We start from the raw sequence: 13,239 nt of genomic DNA, 5'->3' as shown, positions 1-13,239 counted from the left end.
TGTAAAAATAAATCATTATTATCATTTCTTTCCACACATTGTTTAACAAAATGATTTATTCTTTTCTAGTTTTGTTATATCTTTCTAAATTTACTTATATGAGGGACGTTTCAAAAGTAATACCTTCTATTTTTTATTCCGCCCGAATGGATCAGAGGAGATTACAAATTGCATTGTTATTATGACTGAACGTATGTATTTGCAGGCTGAAAGTTTCATCTTTTTGTTGCAGATATTGACAGTTTAAGACTCTAAGAAAGCGATCCCTGTCACAGACGTGCGTCAGAAGCAGAGATGCATCATTGAATTCTTCCATGCAGAAAAAAAAACATGAACCGATCAACATTCACCGGTGCCTATTGAACATTTACGAAGCTGATTCAGCTAATGTCAGCACAGGTAGGAGATAGGTTCATTGATTTCAGAGTGGCGGCCGAGTTGTGAGTGACAAAGTGCACTGCATCGTTTTACGATCAAGGCATTAAAAGAGGCTGGCAAAAGTGCATTGAGAATGGTGGTGACTATGTAGAAGAATAAATTCTGGTGCATAAAAGGTTGCTCGTTTTAATGGTACCACTACGGTTTTCGTAGCTCTTCAACGTTTTAGTTTTTAAGTTAAAAAATAGGAGGCCTTACTTTTGGAAGGATCCTCGTGTACTATTTCTTTTTTTAATCTTCATCCATTTCTTTTTTCTTTTCTTCTAATTTCTCATATATTCGCATCAATACTCATGAGATTATTCCAGTCATTATCACCCCCCCACCGCCCCACCCCACACACAAACGCACTTCCCCTCATCCAGAAATCAATCATTTTACCTTATTCTGGCCATTTACTTATCTCCGCCCACATTCTTACTTTCCACCAATCACTTTTTGTTTTATTTACTCAAAAACACTCTTCATCAGGTTCCTTTGTAATCTCCTAATAATAAAGATTTCATTTCCTATTTTTAAAACCTTGAAATTTTTTTTTTTTTTTTACATAATCCGTGTAATGGATACTTATGTGGACTATGGAATAAACTAAGCCGACTTAAAAAGCCAGTTGGATCTATTTGATTCGCTTTTACTCTAATTCTATTGCCAAAAGAGAGGAAAATAAAGGATCTCCAGCTATTGCAAAAATGACGACTTGTTTTTAATGAATAGTTTAAAAAGCGGTATTGTGGCTGGCATAAAATTACCTGAAAGCGCAGATATACCATAAAACAAACAAATATATGTCGACATGTTCAAACTGCAAAAGTTTGCACAGTTCCCAGTAGATTGGTTTTCATATTTCTTGCTGTAAAACATCTGTTTTCCACACTTACATAGAATCGCATAACCACAGTTCTTAGTTATGATTTTGACTCACGGAAGATAATTTTAGAGAGTTGAGTTACTCTTAGTACTGTCCTTATGTCATGTGGATTACATATTCTTTGAACTTTTTTTCTGTCAAGCCCTTTATATATGATATACAAATTGTGTTGAGTTTTTGGGTGGTGTCCTATGATATTTGATTCAAATTTCTTTGAACAAATGTCATGACTTCTGGATAGTTGTTTCGGTGGAGGCTTTCTCTTAAACTGTATATCTCTTGATCTGCATTGCAGTTAGTATATATAACCTTGGCTCAATGTTGTACTCAACAGTCAAATCCTTTGTTTACATTATATGGATTGTGAGAGTTGAAATTTAGATATTGTTTAATGAAAGTTGGTTTTTGATACACAGAAGATCTAAACTCCCGAACAGTGCGATTTATCAGGAACGATAGTTTGTTGTTATGTTCCTTTCTATTGTGAACTACATAGACAAGAGGATAGAGTTCAAATAGTAATGTTTGAACTTCCTAGCGAGGTCAGATTATGAATATGTCATCCAATTATCGCTGCCACATTATTGGTTTTAGTGGTGTTGATCCTGACGCCATTTCCTCAACCTATTTCATAGATATATTGGCCAGTACTGGGAACAATGGTGATGCCATGACCAGACTTTCTTCCTGCTGATATATATCAGATTCCATCACGAAGTATGTGGTTTCTACACAAAAGGTTCATCCTTCAATGCAGTACTAAGAATACAATTGCTAATTATTTGACTTCTATCCGGTCATGGCTGACGGAATGAGAGCATGCTGCCTCTTGTGGATTAGATAAAGGTTTCTGTTCAAAATTCCGTAGAGAGTTCCCAGTTCGACAAGATACTCTTGGAGAAGGTCGGAAGTTATATCCGCCGAAACGTTGTTAGAATAACATCCAAGATGAGAACAGTCCTCAGAATAATCCGAACAATTCATCTTTTGTTGCTGTTCTATAATTACATTCAATTAATTTCGCAAAAAAAATAAAAATAAAATAATAATAATAATAATAATAATAATAATAATAATAAATAAAACAATCGTGATACAAATGCCATGTAGGGAAATGGTGGTGGAAATTTACGCAGAAGAGAACATAGTAGTTCAGTACTTGTTGAAATTCATCTTGAATTCTTGCGTTGTTGGCACATTCATTACTTCTCTTGGAATTCTATTGCAAGGTCAAGGAATACTGATTGAGAAAGTGTCCCTGCTCCGGTTCAATCGAAAATCAACAACAAAATAGTTACTTGTGGTGTCCGCATAACCTCTGTCTGGTGCAGAAGTGAATAATAGGTCCTGAGGGATATCGTAATGGCTATTGGAGGAGGTTGCAGGCGAAAATGAGATCACCATATAATCATTGATGCTCAAGTGAGAAAAACTTCAGTTTTTTTTAGTCGGCTTTCATAGAGCAGATCTCATAATTCGAGTAGACAGTCTTTGAACTCTCTATACATGCTGGATATCACGTACTAGATATGCAAGAGATCATAGTTCAACAGGGGTTTGATGAGGGAGGCATAAAACAGAGAAATATTTTAGCAGTGAGTTTGCAGAATGAGCGTCGAATGAGAACTAAAGTGTTCCTTAATGTTTACGTTTCTATTATGTGTTTGTAATTTTTGTAAGATCAAACGATTCAACATATTTAAACAAAAGAAATGCAACATTTTACTTCTCTCTCTCTCTCTCTCTCTCTCTTTCTCTATCTATCTATCTATCTATCTATCTATCTATCTATCTATCTAACCCCCCCTCTCTCTCACTAACCTCTCTTTCTCTTTCTGTGAAATCAACAACGGAAGGAGAAAGAGGAAAATAAGTTACTTACAAACCTGCGCCCAGTAACTCTTAACCTACGACATAATCGCGTTGACACACCGGTTCTCCATAGATCACCGAAGTTAAGCAACGTTGAGCCTGGTCAGTACCAGATAGGTGACCATTTGAGAATAACAGACGCTGTATGTAGGAGGACGTCGACACCTCTCTGCAAGAACTGCGAAAACCTAACGTCGTTATGTCCCCTGACCGGGATATACATGCAACTGGGAATCGCTTGTGAATTTAATATTATCTTGACACTTCCTTCCGAGGAGGAAGCCGGTTCAACTCACTTAGGGCGAATGCCGTTGGCTTTTATGCGCGCGTACACACACAATTTATTTCTGAAACAATGCACATTTCGTACATATTAACACAGTTGTCCTTCATGTAAATGTTTTATTATTATTATTATTGTTATTTCATTGAAATATATTTTTTACAAAATAAAAAAGTAAATCAATTACCCTTAAAAAGTAGGTATGTATTATTAGTAGTGACGACAAATATATAACAAACTAGCTGTATATACCCGGTGTTGCTCGGTCGAAACATATTGCCGGGCGGAGGGATTAGTCATATACTATATAAGATGCATATACGGCATAATATAAAAAGAAATAGATTTTTTAAATGTAATATGCAAATGAGGTTACTCATTGCATATAAATTTCTTTTGAATAAATATATAGAATAAAAGTCTGTTTTCAGTATGAAAATTTATTTGTGAAACAATGCACATTTCGTACATATTAATTAGATTATGAACAACAAAAAAATAGACGGGGATACGATTTTATCATAATACAAGATTTAAGCAAGCAAGGACGCCCGGGCGGTCCACAGATGCCTACATTCAGTTTCGAAAGACAAGGGATACACCCATCGTGGTAGCTGCACGTGTAATGGTGAGGTAAGTGTTGCGCAATCTCCAACCACACCACTTTTTTTTTTTTTTACACAGTGGTCACCACTTATCAAGGCCCAGAAGCCACTCAGGGATAAGGGTTATTGCAAGTACATTACGTTAGTGTGGAGATTTGATGAAGTGTTTACTTAAGGGGGCGGTTCATTAGGAATTTGTTAACGTTGGACTTGAAAACATCCAAGTTGTAGTCAGGTGGGAAGCAGGCAGACGGAACAGAGTTACACAGGCGTGCAGTTCTAAGAAAGAAGCTTTGTTCATGGAATCCACGTTTTGATTTAGGTACAGATAAAGAGTGGGGGAAATTTTTCACAGTGGATTCAGCTAGACGGGTGTTTTTCGTGAAAGATTGGCGAGGGGGGGGGACCAGAGATTGGAGTTCAGACTCTTGGATCGGCACTTTGAATCCAGTGGCAAGGAGAAGTCCAGGACGACTGGAAACAATACTGAGATAAGCGGAGAGCACATACAGCACCTGGACGTCTCAAATGGTCACCCATTTAGTACTGACCAGGTTCAATGTTGCTTAACTTTGGTGATCCAGCAGGAACCGGTGTGTCAACGTGATTATGCCGGTCCACAGAGTTGTATAATTATTAAGATAAATATTATCAAAGGCTACATAAGTTACTCTTCTACCTACCTAAATAAGTTATGGTATTGTAACTTATTTTAAAATACTTGGTTATTTCGAAACACAAGTAGTGCCGAGGTGCTAAGTTAGAACGACAAAATGGTAGAATTTCTATCATCAAACAAAGAGAAACTCATTGTAGGAAATACATTTATTTTGTTATCAATTATTTTCTATATAATGTTTTGCTTCTTCTTTCCTTAGTTAGTCTGTACGTTACGCTTTGAAAAAGATCAAATATAATTTTTGAAAGTCAAACCACTTCAAAAAATCCCAAATTCACGAAATTTGGCTTTAAAAAGGCCAATCTGGACAAAAATATGAGAGTGACATACTTTTGATGTAACCTTGTTTTCGAATATCATTATAATAATATATGATCATTGTCGTAATGGTGTTATAAAGGAACTTGCATTAATTTCGATGTGAAACGGTTTTTAAATGAAGAAAGAAGCCAACGAAACCTGACGTAAAAGGGAACATTCGAAAGAAACAGGGCAAAAACAAAACATTATCTGCTAAGAGGTGCTGAACTGAAGGAGTAAATTCAAGACTGCCTCTTACAATGTAATTATATTATTTGTACAGAGTGGAACAATAAAATTGTCGCCCTAGAAAAGATGATATGATTCCATTTCCGTTCGATGAAATCTGGTTTTCTTTTTATTGTTGCAGACCATCTACGAGTTGGCTAGTTGTGCACAAATCCCAAGAGCTTGAAGTACTGAAGTGTGTGGTGATCCCCTGGTGCAATCAGGTGATCGCTGGCAAACATTGGGTGTGGCAGCAGGACTCAGCGCTGGCCCACAAGTCCAAAGAGACCCAGGCTTGGCTTCAGAAGAAATGCTACAACTTTGTACCCTTCTCTCACTGACCTTCCTCCTCCTCCGACCTAACCCACTGAACTACTTTGTTTGGTCATACGTCAAGAACATCACCAACATGACCTCCTTCAATACCAAAGTCAGCCTGATCACCACTACTTGTCAAGTATTCGCCAAGCTCCCACTGGCACTTGTAGAAAAAGCATGCTCCCAGTTTCGAACCTATATAGAGGGTGATTGAGGTTGAAGACGGCTACATTGAATAGATGTCAGCTCTACTACATAATCACATTACCTGAATTGATTTTTTCAATAAAAGTTTCAAAATGAAGCTGTAGTGTTGTTTTTTTTTTAGGATGCCACTTTTATTTTTCCACTCTGTATTGAACTACGTAGCACAATGTTACTTTCTAAGTATTTATGAATATTTATTAATTCATCTCATTTGAGCCAGTTCTATATTTAAAATAAAATGGACACTATTTTCATAGACATATTGATATACTCATATTTTCTGCATGCTGTTGGATTTTCTGTCCCAAAACTAATTTTTTGCATTATCCAGAAAAACATCAACATTATGAAAACATATTTGTTGATTAAATATATTTCTCATTCCATGGAATTTCTACAAGTCCTGCTAGCTTTTAATATAATTTATAATGATTTACAAAAGTAGAAAGTCATTGTTTTATCAGATATAATAATATAACAAAACATCAATTTAATAAACTGAAAAATTACGTAACTGACTGGCTAATCAGAATTAAATATCGATTTGTCAAATGTGTCGCGATATTGGTTTAACTTCGAAAATACAACTTTTTTTTTCTTATATTGAACACTGTCATAACTGTCATCTTTCAGTATAGTATTAATTCCAACTAGTGTTGGGACGATTAATTGGAATCAGAATTGGGAATTAGAACAATAGGAAGATTTGGGGGCAATCGGAAAAATTGATGTCTATTTTCTGATGCCAGAACAATTCTTTTAATTGTCTTTTTTTTATTTGATTTTATATAAAGCAAAATCTTCAATTGCTGGTAATAATGATAAAATAATAAATATTTATTGATTTTAAAATACCAGTAAAGCTAAAATCGATAGATCATCCTCCACAAGTGTATTTTGACGTTTAGGAAAATATCTGCATATTTAACAAGTTTTTACGAAAATCGTGGGAAATAACAACTCTATAGTTAAATATTTAGAGATTTAAAAGAATCGGAATCGGTAATTGTATCGGAATTGAGAATTAAGCACAGAATCGGTAATTGCATCGGAATTGGGAAAAATATTGGAATCGTCCCATCACTAATTCAAACACTTCAGAACTAAACATTCGTAAAAGATATAGTCCAATTGATACAAAACCTGACCCTCTCACTCTAAATGTAACCTCTAAAACAAAATAGGGGAAAAAAGAAATAAAACTATAATTCATAAGAATTTACAGAGAGAAAGGAAGGTAATTAGCACTTTGTATTCTCTCATTATATTCTACAGCAAACTAGTTCGTCTCATAATTGAATAATTTATGAGAAAATGTTGCCAGAAGTCTTGCAGTTTTTTTTTTTTTTCTGTATCAGCCAGTATGAAACGTTCCAAAATAGATTATCGAGGAACCTGTCGAGATTTTTTTCATGCTGCAGAAATCAATTTCTTATGATTATCCGAAAACATCCACCGAAAGGGCGGCTTTTAAGCTCAAAACTGTGGAGAGAGTTTTATTGAATCTGTCATTATATGACCACTTGTGTAAAGGTACAACTTTTTTGGTTTTCAGTTGGGACATTTAAAGAGTTCATAGCAAGGCTAGACAAGTACAATTTCAAGACCGAATCGAAAATTTCACATCAATAAATGCGTGCCTTTTTTTTTGTTTTTAAAAATAGATTTAAGAAAATTATAATATAAAATAAAAGAATTAGAGATTTTAACATTTTTTTTATAACAAAGCTAAAATTTTTGAATTGTGGAATTCGTGTTTGTTTTTTGTTTTTTTTGTTGAGAAAGTTTTTGTTACACATTTATTGAATTAAAATAGATATAAGAAACTGGAGTTGCAGTTTATGCGGGTTGGTTTCCGCATTCTAGGATTTCCCTTAAGAGTTCAGCGTTTTATTTTTACAGACTTCCCTCTGATTCCAATTTCTCCTATTCTTTTTTAAAAAAATTTCAGAATTGTTCCTAATACCCCTTACGATTTATTATTATTATTATTATTATTATTATTATTATTATTATTATTATCATTATTATTATTATTATTAGTAGTAGTAGTATAAAAAGAATTCTAACAGGAAAGATATCGGAGAAACTAATGCCAACAATAAAAACAACAGCAGCCTAATAAATTTTTATTTCAGTTAACATTGAATACATTATCGGAAGCTATAATTCAGAAAAAAAGGACATATAATTCTAGAATCCTATAATAAAGATCAATGTGTATTTAGTTGTACATAAATAAAATATAAATCCATGTCGACACACACGAGTAAAGAAAACATGCCAACACTAATGATCTAATTTATACAAAATGAATAAATGATACTCAACAGCAACATCATCATTATCATCAGTGGTTAACAATATGGGTTGTCAACCTGAGTGTGCCAAGTTCGAACCCAGTTCGTTCCACAGAAACACTTTCACTTATGAACGTTGGTCTCTCCCATAAGTACCTGATATCCTTCTAGAAAAGAAGTTTTAATAGAAAAATATCGGGGAAACGATTGCCGACAAAAATCATCATCACTATGAATGATGTTTAACAAACAAACAAACAGCATCAGTAGTTTAACAGATCTTCTCAACCTTCTAGGTTAGTTTTTTTTTTACATAGGCATCACCACTTATCAAGGCCCAGAGGCCACTCGAGGATAAGGGTTAAGATGAGTACAGTAGTCAATGGGGCAATATAGTAATTGTTAGTAATGGAAATTCGGTAAATTTGTTAAGTGGAACGGCTCATCAAGAACTTGTTTACATTAGACTTGAAGACAACTATATTGTTGTCAGCTGGAAAGCAGGCAAACGGAAACCAGTTCCGCAGGCGTAAAGTTCTAAGAAAGAAACTTTGTTCATGGAATCCACGTTTAGGTTTAGGCACAGATAAAGAGTGGGGGAAATTAAATGGAAAGTTAAGGCCAAGGTTAAATTCTTGTCAAAACATATTTACAACTCCTCACAGAATTAATTATAGACAGATGCAACTCCGAGCGTTATTGATGAATTCCCAAAAGCCTGAAACATTATTTCATTAGACATTCATGCTTGACTTCATCATGTGAAGATAATCGTAACTCTAAATTGATTCTTGGCAAAAGGCAACGAATCGGAACTGAACACTTCATTTATCATGAAAGATTGGATCGAAATGAAAGGCAGTTGAGTTCCTAATTTCTCCATCTTTTTTTCTTATGTGTTCATATCTTTACTACCAGGTTGACAAGAAAGTTCTTGCGGTTACTAACTTTAACACTCAGATGAACATATCTCGGCTCAAACAAAAATTTATTGATCGAAATAAGCACCACCAGAATCAATACACTTTTGTCAACACAAAACAAGTGTATTTATGCCAGTAACGTAAAAATGTTGTGTTCTGGTGATGATGAAGTTACTGATGGCGTTTTTGATATAGCTTAAGATTTTTAAGCATTTTTCATGCAGAAAGTTGTCGAAATGCTTGAAAAAGTGGTAGTCGGTAAGTGAGAAGCTGGAGCGTATGGCAGATGAGGCAGAGTTATCGGTTCAACTTCTGTAGGTACGGTTTAGCAACGTGCAGTCAGGCATTTTGTGGAGGACTAATGCTGGGTGTTGTTGTCGAAGTTTCTGATCCATTTCATCCATTTGTTGACAGTACTTCACCGCTGTAATGATTTCGCCTGCATTCAAAAATCTTTAATGGATGAGCAGTCGCAGACCACTAAACAGTCAGCATGACCTTTTTTTTGGTGCATCTCTGGCTTCGGAAAGTGTCGTGGAGCTTCGTTGGCGTCTAACCACTGAGCTGAGCATCGCCAGTTGTCATAAAGAACCCACTTTTTATCACAATTGAAAACCCAGTTGAGAAGCGGGTTGTTCTTGTTGCATAAAAGAAGGGAAGATGACACGTCATAACGACGTTTCTTTAGGTTGTCATCCAATTCGTGAAGCACCCATTTATCAAGTTTTATTGTCCTTCCAATCAAGTGGTTGGAAATCGTCGTATACGTTACATCTAATTTAAAAGCAAGTTCTTGAACGATTGTGCATAGACTGACTTTGACTAAGGCTCTTAATTGATAGTTGTCAATATCTGATGGCTGGCCACTATGCCCATCATCTTCAAAAGTCTTGTCGCCACCACAAAATTTCTTAAACCACCATTTTGTTGTGATTCCTGGGCCAAACGCTTCATTGACATAGTGAGCTGTTTCAGCAGCTTTTCAGCCTAGCTTGAATTGAAATGAGAAAATTGTGTGAATTTGCTTTTTCTCCATCTTGTATTCAACATTCTGAAAAGAAGACATAATTTTTTTAAAAACGATTGTAATCTATACAATTAGGTAGCACGAAAAAAAACTCTCTTTAAAATGCCATATAAACGTAAAGGTGTTATAACAAAACCTTATTTGAAAATGCATCATTCGAAATCCAAATTTAAAATTCCTCAAGAACTTTCTTTTTTTTATCTGGTCAAAGAAATTAGATGATAAATATTTGCTTTGACGCCAGTAATAATAATAATAATAAAAAAAAATACTTATATACCAGGAATAAAGCGGATGAATCGTAGATACTGGTACAGCTTTCGAACCAGATTAAATTGACTTTTGTCAATGCAGAATTTTGTAAAAAGTCAGAAAAAAGCCCTTTTCAAAACAAACCGGCATCAAAATGAAAACGAGGAACATTCCAATCGAGAGAAAAATAATGAGTTTTATTTCCTTGGCCTTTCGGAGGGTTTTCCTCGGTCATCAAAGCCAACAGAGTCCAAGTCGTTATTGATGACTTGCTCCTTGTTTACTGTAAAATTCTAGAAGAAATTTATGAAAACAGATTAGTTTATTGTTAATCGCCTGAGACGCCCCGCCCCTACTGGTGAATACTAATGAAGCTGCCCAGACATATTTTTTTCAAATTCCACTTTCTGACCCTTGTGTCACATCATCCCAGCCAGGAGATGAATACCGGCCTTTTGTTTAGGAGTAAAGTGTAGAATCTGTTCTGTTCTTGAAGTCCTTCTAGACTGAGGCAATTTTTATTTTTGTTCCAATCCAGATTAACGATGACTACACTACCATCTTATATTCATTATGTATGGCATAATCGCGTTGACACACTGGTTTTCGTCAGATCACCAAAGTTAAGCAACGTTGAGCCTGATTAGTATCATATGGGTGACCATTTGGGCATTCTAGGTGCTGTATGGGCTCTTCGCTCATCTCGGCATTTGTTTCCAGTCGTCTTGCCACTAGTATTTAACAATGTCAACTCAGGAGAGGTGTGGTTGGAGATTGTGCACCTCCTGCCACAAAAATTTCACGCGCAGGCACCTTCACGTGTGTATCGATAGTCTGTCAAAGACTGAAGGATCCTTAACCCTAACTTAACTTTACATTAACCCTTATCTTTGAGTGGCCTTCGAGTCTTGACAAGTGTTAAATCTCTTGTACAAAAAAAAAAAAAAAAAAAAATTAAGTTATCAGAAATCAAGGGGCTTCTTACAGGAGTTAATACTTGAATTCTATATGAGATACATAGATATCCAAGCGTTAAATTCAAGTTCTCTTTTACTTCTCAGACGTTGAGTTTGTAAAAAAAGTAATATTAATTTTTTCTCCTCCGCAACTGACCCGTTAACGACGAGAGTAGTTCCAAAATTAAAACCTCCTTTTTTTTTTTAACAAAAAAATATGAAGAACTATGAAGAGGAAAGTAGTACCATGAAAATGAGCGACCTTTTATGCCCCAGAATTTATTTTTCTACATAGTCACTACCATTATCAATGCAATTTTGCCATCTCTGCTTCTGACACACATACATCCATGACAGGGGTTGTTTTCTTAGAGTCTTAGATCGTCAATATCTGCAACAGAGAGATGAAAGTTTCAGTTTATGAATGCATAAATTCAGTGATTATTACAATCCAATTTGCAATCCCCTCTGATCCATTTGAGAGGAAAAAAAATTTGGAGGCATTCCTTTTGGAACTTCTCTTTATATATATATATATATATATATATATATACATATGATGAAAATAATGGAAATAGTATTCCGACAAAATAGAGAAAATAAAAAGGAACAAACCGTATTATGTGTTCATCAACGTTTCGTCTTTATTTCGAGACTTCCTCTATATATATATATTGTATCTGCGATAAAGATTTTCTCGTTGGTTACTTGTTTAGTTGCTATTCCCTTAGCACTTCTATTAATAATATACGATTCGGTGAGTCTTACGATTTATTAAACTACACTTCAACGCATCTTTGAAAATAGATTTTTTGCTTGGTTTCATCTTGATATTATCGAACGTTCGTTGCTCCAATGTTAGAATCTTTGATTTTGGTTGATGACATTTGATATTTTCAAAAGACGTATATGCTATTGACTACAGGTGTCACAGTAACTATATCTAATAACAATCTAGTATATAACGTTATCTTGTCAGATTTTCAAAGTTAGACCTAAATAACAATCCGTCTGACTTTTTTTTTTTTTTTACTATTGAAGGACTGCGTTCAGTATGGACTTCAAGGCTAATTAACAAACTGAAAAGGCAGTTCTTCAGGACAGCGGTAGAGTTTGTCCTTGTTTCCGGTGCTACAGCCTGGACAATCACCAAAAGATTGGAAAGAAAACTAGATGGCACATACACCTGTGTGCTACGAACAGTATTAATATATCTTGGCAAAATCATCCCATGAAGTAGCAACTTTATGGCAACCTATCTGCCATATCTAATACCATCAGGGAAAGATGCCTACGATTTGTCGGTCACTGTCTGAGAAGCAAGCATGAATTGGTGAGTGTTGTATTGCTATGGACTCCATGACACGGACGTGCAAGCAAAAGATGACCTAGATCCACATACAGCCAGCAAATAGCACACGACGCCAACTGTAAACCTGAAGATATGAGGCAGTTGATGGAAAACAGGAAACTCTGGAGAGGAAGAATCACATTGGTCCGAGCAAGGAGCCCGTCCTGATGTTGATTGTATCACCAGTTATCAAGGCTAGGAGTAACTTGAGGGTACAGAAATGATTGTCAGCTGAAAGATGAAAAAACTATGGAAGCACTGACAAACGGCATAGTTATTGGGCAGTAGTCAACAGTATTTGTTAACATTGGACTTGAAGTATGACCAAATTGTAATCAGCAGGGAAGACCGATAATGTTTGTACTAGTCTATTTTAATATTTAATTAATTGGAACAAGATATCCTTCTTTTATTTTTAATTGATTCGTTTATTGTTATTCTGCTGAAATAAATAATTTAAAATGTCGATACTTGATTTGGACTAGCCTCTTTCTTCGTTTTCTTCCTTTTGCTATGTTATTGGCACAGATATATTTCATTTACTTCAATATTTTTCTGAAATACCTGTTCCAGCAAAGAAAACTGTTAGACTAGAGACATTTTCCCTTCATCATCAAAATGTGTGTTATCAT

The 13,239-nt window shown here is 35.1% G+C and overlaps 1 protein-coding gene across 1 annotated transcript in view; it reads right to left on the bottom strand.

The window, feature by feature from the left end:
- The window catches only part of LOC145241445 (uncharacterized), a 571,697-nt gene that overhangs the window by 286,414 nt on the left and 272,044 nt on the right, over window positions 1–13,239 (bottom strand). The gene's annotated exons all lie outside the window — the stretch shown is intronic.

Source organism: Euprymna scolopes, chromosome 20 (assembly GCF_053919585.1).
Source record: "Euprymna scolopes isolate OS-2025 chromosome 20, ASM5391958v1, whole genome shotgun sequence".
Taxonomy (NCBI): domain Eukaryota; kingdom Metazoa; phylum Mollusca; class Cephalopoda; order Sepiida; family Sepiolidae; genus Euprymna; species Euprymna scolopes.
The sequence above is the reverse complement of the archived record's forward strand: the minus strand, read 5'-3'. Positions and strand labels throughout refer to the sequence as shown.